At 52.3% G+C, this 12,642-nt stretch overlaps 1 protein-coding gene across 1 annotated transcript in view; it reads left to right on the top strand.

Moving 5' to 3' along the window:
• The first annotated feature begins 934 nt into the window (after positions 1–934).
• LOC144889605 (uncharacterized) overlaps positions 935–12,642 on the top strand; it is a 78,739-nt gene continuing 67,031 nt past the window's right edge. Inside the window, exon 1 of the mRNA XM_078770502.1 lies at positions 935–1,067. The gene's annotated coding sequence lies outside the window, so the exon portion shown is untranslated. The remainder of the gene's footprint in view (positions 1,068–12,642) is intronic.

The raw sequence follows: 12,642 nt of genomic DNA on the forward strand, positions 1-12,642 counted from the left end.
GGAGGCATCGCAGATGGCATCCCTGCATCCCAGACGCCGCCAGTCGCCAGGGGGCGCTTCGGCCGGGTCATCCGTTTGCCCCGCAAACTGACCCTTCAGGTGCGCGGGGATTCTGGGGGGGCACGTGTGGCGGACACGAAAGCACTGACGTGGTGACATCACCCCGCACACCAAGTGGGGGTGGGCCACGCCCGGGGGAGAGGCGTGGCCTCACGATATACATGGGGCGCGCAGCCCTGAGCAGCTGTGTTACAGTGAGCTCTTGAATAAAGGCTCTTACAAGTTACCGCGTTGTCCGCTTCCTCCTTGCTCACAAGCAGCGCGCGTAACACCGCGCTTTACTCCCTCAATTCACTGACTCACACACTGACAAACACAAACACACACACACACACACACACACACAAACACACACACACACACACACACACACACACACACACACACACACACACACACACACACACACACACACCTCGATCGATACATTTCCCTGACCATGGACCAGGTGAGCTAGAAACATGTTTGTTACCTGTTAAAAAGTCAGACAAGTTTTCGGAATCCTTTTTAACATAACACGAATGTAAATAAAATGTGGGGAGTGACACATTTATTTTATATCAATAAATTATAAAAAACGGGGAATATCAATTAATTATTTTTATTGCACAAGGGGGAAATATCAATATAATCGTTTCATAATTTGTTCGTCAAATTGAATGTTACGTCACATAATGATTTTACATTGGTCATTTCACCGGGATTCACTGGATTATTAGATTCAATGAAAACTGTTATAATGCAAATATACAATGCAAGGAAATTTGATGCATATGTACACGTCACGGGGTGTTGGTTGCTACGGGTGTTCACTTGTTGCATAACACACACACCGTAACACCTACACATTCACCGCCTAGTGGGTGATTATGGCATACAGTGGTGACGTACTTCCGGCGTCACTTCCGGTCTGTACATGGAACATGACTTGCTTGGACTGACATCAGCTCCGTGTTCTTTTCCACAAGCGGCTGAACAGTGATCGGGTCGGATCTTCTGAGGAAAAGGTTTGTTCGGAGTTTCTCATTTTATTATTAATACTGAGCAAGATATTTTGTAAAACGATAATTTGAAGTGATTCTTCACAATATTAACAGAGAGATCGGCCGAACATTATGATTATACAGAGCAAGATATGGCAAAGAGTTGTGGATGGATTATTGGGAATCTTGGGGGATGAGAAGGGTAAAGAGAAGAAGAAGAAGAAGAAGCAGAAGACGAGACTGATTCGATTTAGGTTTAGGTCCGAATCCAGATCCGGTCTATCAGTGGATACAAAACGTCACCTGTTTATCCTGGCGGAGGTTTGTGTGCTATCGAGTGACGGTCTACTTCGTTACCTGTGAAACTAATCCTGGTGTTGGCTTCATGTTTAATGTGGCTGATTTAAGATGTTGGGGTCACGTCGTTAAAATAACACCAGGTGTGTTGACCAAGCGTGTCGTCCTTTTGAATTCGGCAAAATGAGTACGAGGCTCCCGGGAACAGGGGGCACTGCATCAGCGGCGCGCGAAACTCGAAGTGGGTTGTTTTTGAGGGGAACATGTCTTTGGTCTTGGTGGCAGAAATCATAAATTTTCAACAGATTCACTTGATGTGTGTTTCGATATATTCTTGTAAAAAATGCCAGGAGAATAGAAAAGGCCCCTTTATTTGTTGTGCCATGTGGCAAACTATAGAAAATGCTCCTTTACATGGGATGTGCCATGTGGCAAACTATAGAAAAGGCCCCTTTGTATGGTATGTGACAAATTATAGAAAAGGCCCCTTTGTATGGTATGTGCCATGTGGCAAACTATAGAAAAGGCTCCTTTACATGGGATGTGCCATGTGGCAAACTATAGAAAAGGCCCCTTTGTATGGTATGTGCCATGTGGCAAACTGTAGAAAAGGCCCCTTTATATGGTATGTGCCATGTGGCAAACTATAGAAAAGGCCCCTTTACATGGTATGTGGCAAACTATAGCAAAGGCCCCTTTGTATGGTATGCGACAAATTATAGAAAAGGCCCCTTTGTATGGTATGTGCCATGTCGCAAACTATAGAAAAGGCCCCTTTGTATGGTATGTGACAAATTATAGAAAAGGCCCCTTTGTATGGTATGTGCCATGTGGCGAATTATAGAAAAGGCCCCTTTGTATGGTATGTGTCATGTGGCAATCTATAGAAAAGGCCCCTTTACATGGTATGTGACAAACAATAGAAAAGGCCCCTTTGTATGGTATGTGACAAACTATAGAAAAGGCCCCTTTGTATGGTATGTGACAAACTAGAGAAAGGCCCCTTTGTATGGTATGTGACAAACTAGAGAAAAGGCCCCTTTGAATGGTATGTGACAAACTTTAGAAAAGGCCCCTTTGTATGGTATGTGCCATGTGGCAAACTATAGAAAAGGCGCCTTTACATGGGATGTGCCATGTGGCAAACCATAGAAAAGGCCCCTTTGTATGGTATGTGCCATGTGGCAAACTATAGAAAAGGCACCTTTACATGGGATGTGCCATGTGGCAAACTATAGAAAAGGCGCCTTTACATGGGATGTGCCATGTGGCAAACCATAGAAAAGGCCCCTTTGTATGGTATGTGGCAAACGACCGAAAAGGCCCATTTATATGGTACGTGCCATGTGGCAAACTATAGAAAAAGCCCCTTTGTATGGCATGTGACAAACTATAGAAAAGGCCCCTTTGTATGGCATGTGCCATGTGGCAAACGATAGAAAAGGCCCCTTTGTATGGTATGTAACAAACTATACAAACGGCACCTTTGTATGGTATGTGACAAACTGGAGAAAGGGCCCCTTTTTCTGATATGTGCCATGTGGCAAACTATAGAAAAGGCCCCTTTGTATGGTACGTGCCATGTGCCAAACTATAGCCAAGGCCCCTTTATATGGTATGTGCCATGTGACAAACTATAGAAAAGGCCCCTTTATATGGTATGTGGCAAACTATAGAAAACGCCCCTTTGTATGGTGTGTGACATGTGGCAAACTATAGAAAAGGCCCCTTTGTATGGTACGTGCCTTTTTGCAAACTCCAGAAAAGGCCCCTTTATATAGTATGTGCTGTTGTGAAAATCAACCAAGTCCACAATTTTGTCCCATAGGTAGGTTTAATAACAATCAGATATCTGGCATCATCCTGTAAAATACAATCATGCAATATATGTATCAGGATCTTGGCATCATATAGAAAGGATCGATATCAGTCAATGCAAGCAAGCCTAGAACACGAGCGGGTACGTACCATCCAAGACTACATGTCATCGTATAATGTCACAGGAGTGGCCCAGAGTCGCGGACGTCCGAGGTCTTATAGACGCCTCTCAGCAGTTTAAGTGAGCATCACACCTGGGTTCAACTTTGATACATTTTCACTCCATTCTCCCCGCCGTTAGAACTACACTGCCGCCAGGCAGGAATCAAGCATGCATCAGCATTAATTGATTGGGGATGTCATGCCATGTCAGTCGGTCCATCCGTAGCGGTCAGGGTGGCGAATTACCCTGCCAGCACGGGTCCGGAAACTACCAGGTACGACATCGCCAAGCCCGGAGTCCCCTGCATCGGAGTAGCCGCTGGAGGCAGGTGTCGGAGGGGGCACCTCAGTGCCTTCAGGCAGGGGTGTATCTGGCGAAGGGGGGGACGGCAGATGCTCCATAGGGGAAGCTTCGGGAGAGTCCATAGATTCGTAGATCGGTTCGTCGATATCCCTATAAGGGTCGATGACCCCACAAGGGGCGAGATGGCGTACGGAGACAGTGGACTCGCGTCCATCTGCCGTCATCACACGAGCATGCTCGGGATTAGCCTGGAGTACCTGCACCTTATCCACTAAGAGATCGTACTTGCTTGTGCGAACCGCACATTTGAGATATGCCGGCCCCGGCTCAGCAAGCCAACTGGGTAAAGATCGGATACTACCCGAGCTTCTAGGGTGGTGGAACAGTCTTTTGTGAGGAGTCTGGTTGGTGGCCGTACATAGTAGAGCCCTGCTCGAGTTCAGCACAGCAGGTAGCGACCAAGCCCATTTATCTAGGCCCCGGCCGAGGGTCCTGAGGCTTAGCATGACGGCCCTCCATATAATCCCATTGAAGCGTTCGACCTGCCCATTCGCCTGGGGTCTATACGGAGTGGTGTAACTCGAAGCGACATTATTTTGGAGCAAGAAACACCTGACTTCCTGGGACAGGAACACCGCACCCCGATCGGTATGCACGTAGGCCGGATACCCATACATAGAAAACAAATTCTGCAGGCACTGTATGACTGTGGCAGCCGTCATATCCGCGCATGTGTAAGCGAAAGGGAATCGTGAGTACTCATCAATGATCGTGAGCAGATAACGAGAGTTACTCGACACCGGCAGCGGTGCTTTGAAATCCATCACCAATCTCTCCCACGGTCTAGTAGCCCTAACCAGCGTCCCCATTGGGAGGGTTGTAAAAACGCGGTTTGAGTTCCGCACATACAGCGCAGTCGCGGTAGACCCGGCGGATGTCCTCAACCGAATACGGCAGATTACCACGACGCACAAAATGAGCGAAACGCGTCACCCCAGGATGACACATAGTGTCGTGCAAAGCGCGCAGACCCTCCAAAGTTATGATACCTGCGCACGTAGCCGGCCTCGATAAGGCGTCGGCGACTAGGTTATCCTTCCCCGGGCGATATTTGATGGTGTAGCAGAAGTTGGCGAGTTCGATACGCCATCGAGTGATTTTCTCATTCTTAATGTGTTGAGCATGTAAGGTGTCGTTCATGAACGCCACGCTTTGTTGGTCCGTGATGATTTGGAAGCATCGCCCGAGCAAGTACGGTCGCCATCGCCGAATCGACTCGACGATCGCATACGCTTCCTTTTCGACAGACGAATGCCTCCGCTCAGCGGAGGTGAGAGTCCGCGAAAAGAAAGCCACAGGGTGCCCCCCCTGGGAGAGAGTCGCCGCTATCGCATGATCCGAGGCATCACTTTCTAAGACGAAAGATTCGCTCTCGTCGATCGTCGCCACAGCGGTGCCAGCGATGTCAGACTTAAGGCCCCTAAAGGCAGCCAAGGCAGCTGGGATCATGGGGAACGTGTCGCAGGCCACAAGGGGGCGGAGCTTCACGGAGAAATTTTGCACCCACTTAAAATAATGGGCGAACAGCCCGAGAGCACGCTTCAGCGAAGCTCGATCGCAGGGCGGAGCCATATCGAGCAAAGGTCGCAGACGCTCCTTATCTGGAGCAACAGAGCCGTGGGTCACGGTGTACCCCAGAAGATCTATCGTGCGTAGGGAGTCACGACACTTAGCCTCATTCATGGTTAGGCGATACCTCTGCGCGATCTCGAGGAAGCGCTTCAGATTAGCATCATGATACCCCTGGTCATGTCCACAAACCATAAGATTGTTCAGATATATAAAGACATCCGTCAAGTTCTCCTTAGTAATGAGGTCATCCATAGCCCTCTGAAAACAGGTGACCCCGTTCGTCACCCCAAAAGGTAGTCGGGTGAACTGGTATAACCTTTGACCCGATTCAAAGGCTGTATAGATGCGATCGGCCCTAGAGATGGGGATCTGATGATACGCACTACGCAGAATCGAGAGTGCTATAGACTGAGTACTGGGCCAACTATCGAACCAGTGCGCCCATCCCCGGTAGGGGGTAGGCATCCAGCTGTGTAAAGCGATTAATCGTCTGTGAATAGTCGATTACCATGCGTCTGCGATGCGCTTCACTTCGCACCACTAAGACCTGGGCCCGCCATGGCGATCGGCTAGGTTCTATGATACCTTCCTTTAAGAGCTGGGCCGTTTCTTCCGCAATGAATTGCGTGTCTGCTCGTGAGTCGCGCCGTGATTTTACCGCTACAGGTGTGCAGTCAGTGGTCATGTTGGGGAACAGCGAAAGAGGCTCAATTTCCATTCCTGCGAGTGCACACACAGCAAGCGTGTCAGTTCCACCGAATTCCATTTCCAAACGTCCATGTCGCTTAAGAAAATCATGTCCTAACAGAATGTCAGCACATAAAGCAGGTAAGACCATGAGATGTACATCTGGAAACATGCGTCCCTTTATCACAAGCTTCAATCGACATTCCCCTTTTGTGCTGAGCCTAAGCCCCTGGGAGGCCATAAAGATCCGTCGTGTTGTCCCTAGGACCGGCCATCCATGTTTTCGCACCAGTCGATGATCAATAAAACTATCCGTGGACCCCGTATCGACTAAAGCCCGCGCAAAAATGCCTTCGATCATAAGTGGAATAATGGCCTGATCAAGGCTGGAGGTCTGGCAGGTATTGAGCCATCCGAGCGAGTTGATCGTGCCTCGCGTGTTGATCCCACGCCGGCTACAGTTTTTTGGTCATTCGAGCAGCCTCCGGAGGGCGCTCGTGTCAAGCGCATAGTTTGCCGTGCCGAAGCAGGAACTTGTAGTTCGTACGAGCAGCCTTCGGATGGCGCTCCTGTCACGCGAGAAGGGTCGCAGCCAACTGTAGTTTCACGTGCTGAAGCAAGAGCTTGTAGTTCGTATGAGCAGCCTTCGGATGGCGCTCGTGTCACGCGGTGAGTCTCAAAGCCATCATGAGATGTTCGGAGACCAGTCAAGGACGGTCGCTCTGCGTTCGGTCGTGTTAGCGCCACTTGTTTTGGCGGCCCGATGTATCTCACCAAGATTGAGCGTGCAGCCAGGGGCCAACGAGGAGGAGCGCCGCTCATCAAAGCCGGGTGAGGCGTCCCGCTCTATGCTCGGCCCGTTGGCTCAGCGATAAGCCCATTCAAGGTCGCGCGTGCTCGTGTGCCCCGCGCAGTCTTTCGGCAAACTTTTGCAAAATGTCCTTTAGTCGAACACAAATGGCATATCGCTTCCCGAGCCGGACACGCAGACCTGGGATGTTGTCGATTCCCACAGAAGTAACACGTAGCATTTCGTACAGGCTTTGGCCTAGCCGCCGCAGCTGCCGCCAAGCCGGAATCCGGGTCCTCCTCGGGAGCGGCCAGGGGTTCCGCTAGTGTGGTCGAGTCCGCTCCCATATCCTCGGCGGTAGCTCTCTCCGGGCGCGCGTGTTGAGAAGTCCCCGCAATGACCCGTGTGTGGTCATAGGCGTTAGATTGCTCCCGGGCCTCAGCGTATACGTGTGCCAGCCGTAGAGCCTCCGTGAACATCAGGTCCGCTGTCTCCAAAAGTCTTAGCCTGAGAGTCGAAGAGCTGATCCCAGAGACAAAAGCATCTCGGACAAGATCATCCTGGACTTGCTCGTGAGTGCGTACTTCTTGAGTACTGTCTGCAAGTAGACGTCGCAGCTCTTGGGCGAAGTGATCTATCGACTCAGCGGGCTGTTGACACCATGTTGCGAGCAGATGCCTGGAATACACCACACTCCGTTGCTTAATATAAATTCGCTTTAGCTCTGCCACAGCGGCATTGTACGTCGTACACTGTTCGATGCTCCTGTAGACGTGATGGTGTACTTTAGTCTGCAGCACGTCCAGTTTTGTTTCATCAGTGGGAACGGCATCCTGGGCTTTGAACTGATTCTCCAGTGACTTGAGCCAATGAGTTAGCTCCGAGCCCGAATCCACTGCTTGTGGGTCGGCGCCGAATGTCGGTACCTGGATCATCTTGTGTCCCGCCATTTCCGCCTCTTGTCCTCGAGTGGTCGGCAAGAATGATCAAGACTGACCAGATCTGATTGTTATTAAGTGTTGTGAAAATCAACCCAAGTCCACAACTTTGTCCCATAGGTAGGTTTAATAACAATCAGATCTCTGGCATCATCCTGTAAAATACAATCATGCAATATATGTATCAGGATCTTGGCATCATATAGAAAGGATCGATATCAGTCAATGCAAGCAAGCCTAGAACACGAGCGGGTACGTACCATCCAAGACTACATGTCATCGTATAATGTCACAGGAGTGGCTCAGAGTCACGGACGTCCGAGGTCTTATAGACGCCTCTCAGCGGTTTAAGTGAGCATCACACCTGGGTCCAACTTTGATACATTTTCACTACATGTGCCATGTGGCAAACTATAGAAAAGGCCCCTTTATATGGTACTGGCAGAACTACCCGGCATTGCCGGGAGGGGGAGGGGAGGGGAGGGGAGGGGAGGGGGATGGGGGAGGGGGGAGGGGGAGAGGAGGGGGGAGGGGAGGGGGTAGGGGGGAGGGGACGGGGTAGGGGGAGAAGGAGAAGGGAGGGGGTAGGGGGGGAAGGGAGGGGAGGGGGTAGGGGGGAGGGGACGGGGTAGGGGAGAAGGAGAAGGGAGGGGGGTAGGGGGGAAGGGAGGGGAGGGGGAAGGGAGGGGAGGGGAGGGGGAAGGGAGGGGAGGGGAGGGGGAAGGAGGGGAGGGGGAAGGGAGGGGAGGGGAGGGGGAAGGGAGGGGTAGGGGGGGAGGGGAGGGGAGGGGGAAGGGAGGGGTAGGGGGGGAGGGGAGGGGAGGGGAGGGTGAGGGATAGGGGGGAGGGGGGAGGAAAGTATCCGGCATTGCCGGGTACCCTAGCAGAAGTACCCAGCATTGCTGGGCGGGGGAGGGGAGGGGAGGGGAGTGGAACGGGGGGGGAGGGGAGTGGAACGGGGGGGGAGGGGAGGGGAACGGGGGGGGAGGGGAGGGGAACGGGGGGGAGGGGAGAAGAGGGGGAGGGGAAGAGGGGGGAGGGGAGAAGAGGGGGAGTGGAAGAGGGGGAGGGGAAGAGGGGGGGATGGGGAGGATGAGGGATGGGAGGGGGTGGGAGCGGAATAGGGGGGGAGGGGGAGAGGGAGAAGAGGGGGGGATAGGGAGGGGAGGGGAGGGGGTAGGGGGGAGAAGGGAGGGGGGAGGGGAGGGGAAGGAGGGGGAGGAGGGGAGGGGGTGGGAGGAGGGAGGGGGAGCGGGGAGGGGGTGGGATGGGGGAGGGGGAGGGGGGGAGGGGTGGGGGAGGGTGAGGGGAGGGGGGAGGGGAAGGCGGGGGAGGGGGAGGAGGGGAGGGGGTGGGAGGAGGGAGGGGGAGCGGGGAGGGGGTGGGATGGGGAGGGGCAGGGGAAGGTGGGGGAGGGTGAGGGGGAGGGGGGAGGGGAAGGCGGGGGAGGGGGAGGGGACGGAGGGGGGAGGGGACAGAGGGGGGAGGGGGAGGGGAAGGTGGGGGAGGGGAAGGTGGGGGAGGGGGAAGGTGGGGGAGGGGGGAGGGGAAGGTGGGGGAGGGGGAGGGGAAGGTGGGGGAGGGGAAGGTGGGGGAGGGGAAGGTGGGGGAGGGGGGAGGGGAAGGTGGGGGAGGGGGGAGGGGAAGGAGGGGAAGGTGGGGGAGGGGGGAGGGGAAGGTGGGGGAGGGGGGAGGGGAAGGAGGGGGAGGGGAAGGCGGGGGAGGGGAAGGCGGGGGAGGGGGGAGGGGAAGGCGGGGGGAGGGTGAGGGGAGGGGGGAGGGGAAGGCGGGGGAGGGGGAGGGGACGGAGGGGGGAGGGGACGGAGGGGGGAGGGGGAGGGGAAGGTGGGGGAGGGGAAGGTGGGGGAGGGGGGAGGGAAGGAGGGGGAGGGGAAGGCGGGGGAGGGGGGAGGGGAAGGCGGGGGGAGGGGGAGGGGAAGGCAGGGAGGGGAAGGCGGGGGGAGGGGGAGGGGAAGGTGGGGGGGAGGGGGAGGGGAGGTGGGGGGGAGGGGGATGGAAGGCGGGGGAGGGGGGAGGGACCCGGCAGAAGTACCTGGCATTGCCGGGAGGGGAGGGAATGGGGGGGGAGAAGAGAAGAGAAGAGGGGAGGGGAGAAGGGTAAGGGAGAAGTGGAGGGGAAGGACGGAGGGGGAAGGGGGAGGGGGAGGGGGAAAAGGAGGGGGAGGGGGAAAAGGAGGGGAGGGGGAAAAGGAGGGGGAGGGGGAAAAGGAGGGGGAGGGGATGGGGAGGGGGAGGGGGATGGGGAGGGGGGAAAGGAAGGGGAGGGGGGAAAGGAAGGGGAGGGGGGAAAGGAAGGGGAGGGGGGAAGGGGAGGGGGGAAAGGAAGGGGAGGGGAGAAGGGGAGGGGGTAGGGTGGAGGGGGAAGGGGGAGGGAAGGGGAGGGCCAGTCAACCATGACGTTGCAGTTCTCATGGTCAGAGAGCAGTACAACAATCGCGACATAGTCCTGCATATTCGCAACAGCACGAAGCGGTTTTGGAGACTCACCGATCCTGTGACGTCCTCCAATACCGGCGTTGCCGGACGGGGGAAGGGAGACCCATCCATTCCCAACCCGTACATTCGCCCTCTCGACTCAAGCTCACTCGGACAAAAGCCTCGCACAAATTACACCGTGAAGGCCCAATGGTCATGTCTATGCCACAATTCACGGGCGCACTGAATTGAAAATATATAGAACGCTCATACTCCGTGAAAAGTGAAGCCGCCGTGTCGCCATCTTGGTCAGCACGACTCGACCAACTTGCTTCGCGGATCTCGTTTAGTGCGGCAATAAACTGCCTCAATCGGTTACGTAAGGGTTGTGGAAAGACGTTTCACAGCTGTTTCAAAGACACTTAATTCATATCGCACAAAATCGATACAAAACACGATCGCATAAAAGGTGAAAAAACTTGACATGTGACGGGATGGAACATCACGTGATCGCTCTGAGCAGTATTCCATTGAGCTGCGGATGAAAGCCGCAGTATTCCATTGAGCTGCGGATGAAAGCCGATGAAAGTCGAAAGCCGCAAGGATGAAAGCTGCAAAGGTGCAGCAATAAACTGCTCCAATCGGTTACGGAAGGGTTGTGGAAAGACGTTTCACAGCTGTTTCAAAGACATTTAATTCATATCGCACAAAATCGATACAAAACACGCTCGATATCATACAAAATCGATACAATCGTGTGACGGGATGGAACATCACGTGATCGCTCTGAGCGAATCAGCGAGCTGTTCTGACTCCGGCTGAGATTAGCGGGTACTTCGCTGAAATGCGCTGAGGTAAATATGAATAACAAATATGGATCGTCAAATATTTTGAGTTCTCCCATGTTCGTCCCAGGCTCAATGGCCATGTCTCTGCCAAATATGAAGCACGTGAGCCTCTCCATTTAGGAGTCTACCGGTAACATTACACACACACACACAAACTGTGTTTTATATATATAGATGTGCCACGTAGCAAACTATAGAAAAAGGCCCCTTTATATGGTATGTGGCAAACTATAGAAAAGGCCCCTTTATATGGTATGTGCCACGTAGCAAACTATAGAAAAAGCCCCCTTTATATGGTATGTGGCAAACTATAGAAAAGGCCCCTTTATATAGTATGTGCCATGTGGCAAACTATAGAGAAGGCCCCTTTATATAGTATGTGCCATGTGGCGAACTATAGAAAAGACCCCTTTATATGGTATGTGGCAAACTATAGAAAAGGCCCCTTTATATGGTATGTGCCATGTGGCAAACTACAGAAAAGGCCCCTTTATATGGTATGTGCCAGGTGGCAAACTTCAGAAAAGGTTCGCGGATCTCGTTTTGTGCGGCAATAAACTGCCTCAATCGGTTACGTAAGGGTTGTGGAAAGACGTTTCACAGCTGTTTCAAAGACACTTAATTCATATCGCACAAAATCGATACAAAACACGATCGCATAAAAGGTGAAAAAACTTGTGACATGTGACGGGATGGAACATCACGTGATCGCTCTGAGCAGTATTCCATTGAGCTGCGTGTATGTGCCACATGGCACATACCATATGGTATGTGCCATGTGGCAAACTATAGAAAAGGCCCCTTTATATGGTATGTGCCATGTGGCAAACTATAGAAAAGGCCTCTTTATATGGTACGTGCCATGTGGCAATGTATCGAAAGCCCCTTTATTTGGTATGTGGCAAACTATAGAAAGCCCCTTTATCGTATATGGTATGTGGCGAACGATAGAAAAGACCCCTTTATAGGGTATGTGGCGAACTATAGAAAAGGCCACTTTGTATGGTATGAGGCAAACCACAGAAAAGGCCCCTTTATATGGTATGTGCCATGTGGCAAACTATGGAAAAGGCCCCTGTATATGGTATGTGCCATGTGGCAAACTATAGAAAGGCCCCTTAATATGGTACGTGCCATGTCGCAAACTATAGAAAAGCCCCTTTATATGGTACGTGCTTTGTGGAAAACTATAGAAAAGGCCCCTTTATATGGTATGTGGCAAACTATAGAAAAGCCCCTTTATATGGTACATGCTATGTGGAAAACTATAGAAAAGGCCCCTTTATATGGTACTAGCTGAGGTACCCGGCTTCGCCCGGGTTGAATAAGAATAATACAAATATATGATGAAAAGAACATGTATATTTTAGAGCAATATCACAGTACATTTCCGACATGACGTTTTTTCAATGTTCAATTTCTCAAAACCTCTGGGTATACAACATTTCTGGTTTTCTTACTTGATGCCAAGACATAAAGATTGCTTGGTTTTCCAACCCTCGAGCAGCCCACGTACAGCTGGCCATGGGCAAACACTTGTTCTGTGAAGTTCAGGCCTACAACCTTCATTGATTGCCCCTGTGCCAGAAATATGTCTTAAAATATTCCTGAAATAAGTTGTTGACCTTTTGGCCTATGTTAACCTAAAAAATAATTGGTTGTTCAATTTCAGTGACCTGATATGCAA

This window comes from Myxine glutinosa, chromosome 1 (assembly GCF_964187855.1).
Source record: "Myxine glutinosa chromosome 1, kmMyxGlut1.1, whole genome shotgun sequence".
NCBI lineage: Eukaryota > Metazoa > Chordata > Myxini > Myxiniformes > Myxinidae > Myxine > Myxine glutinosa.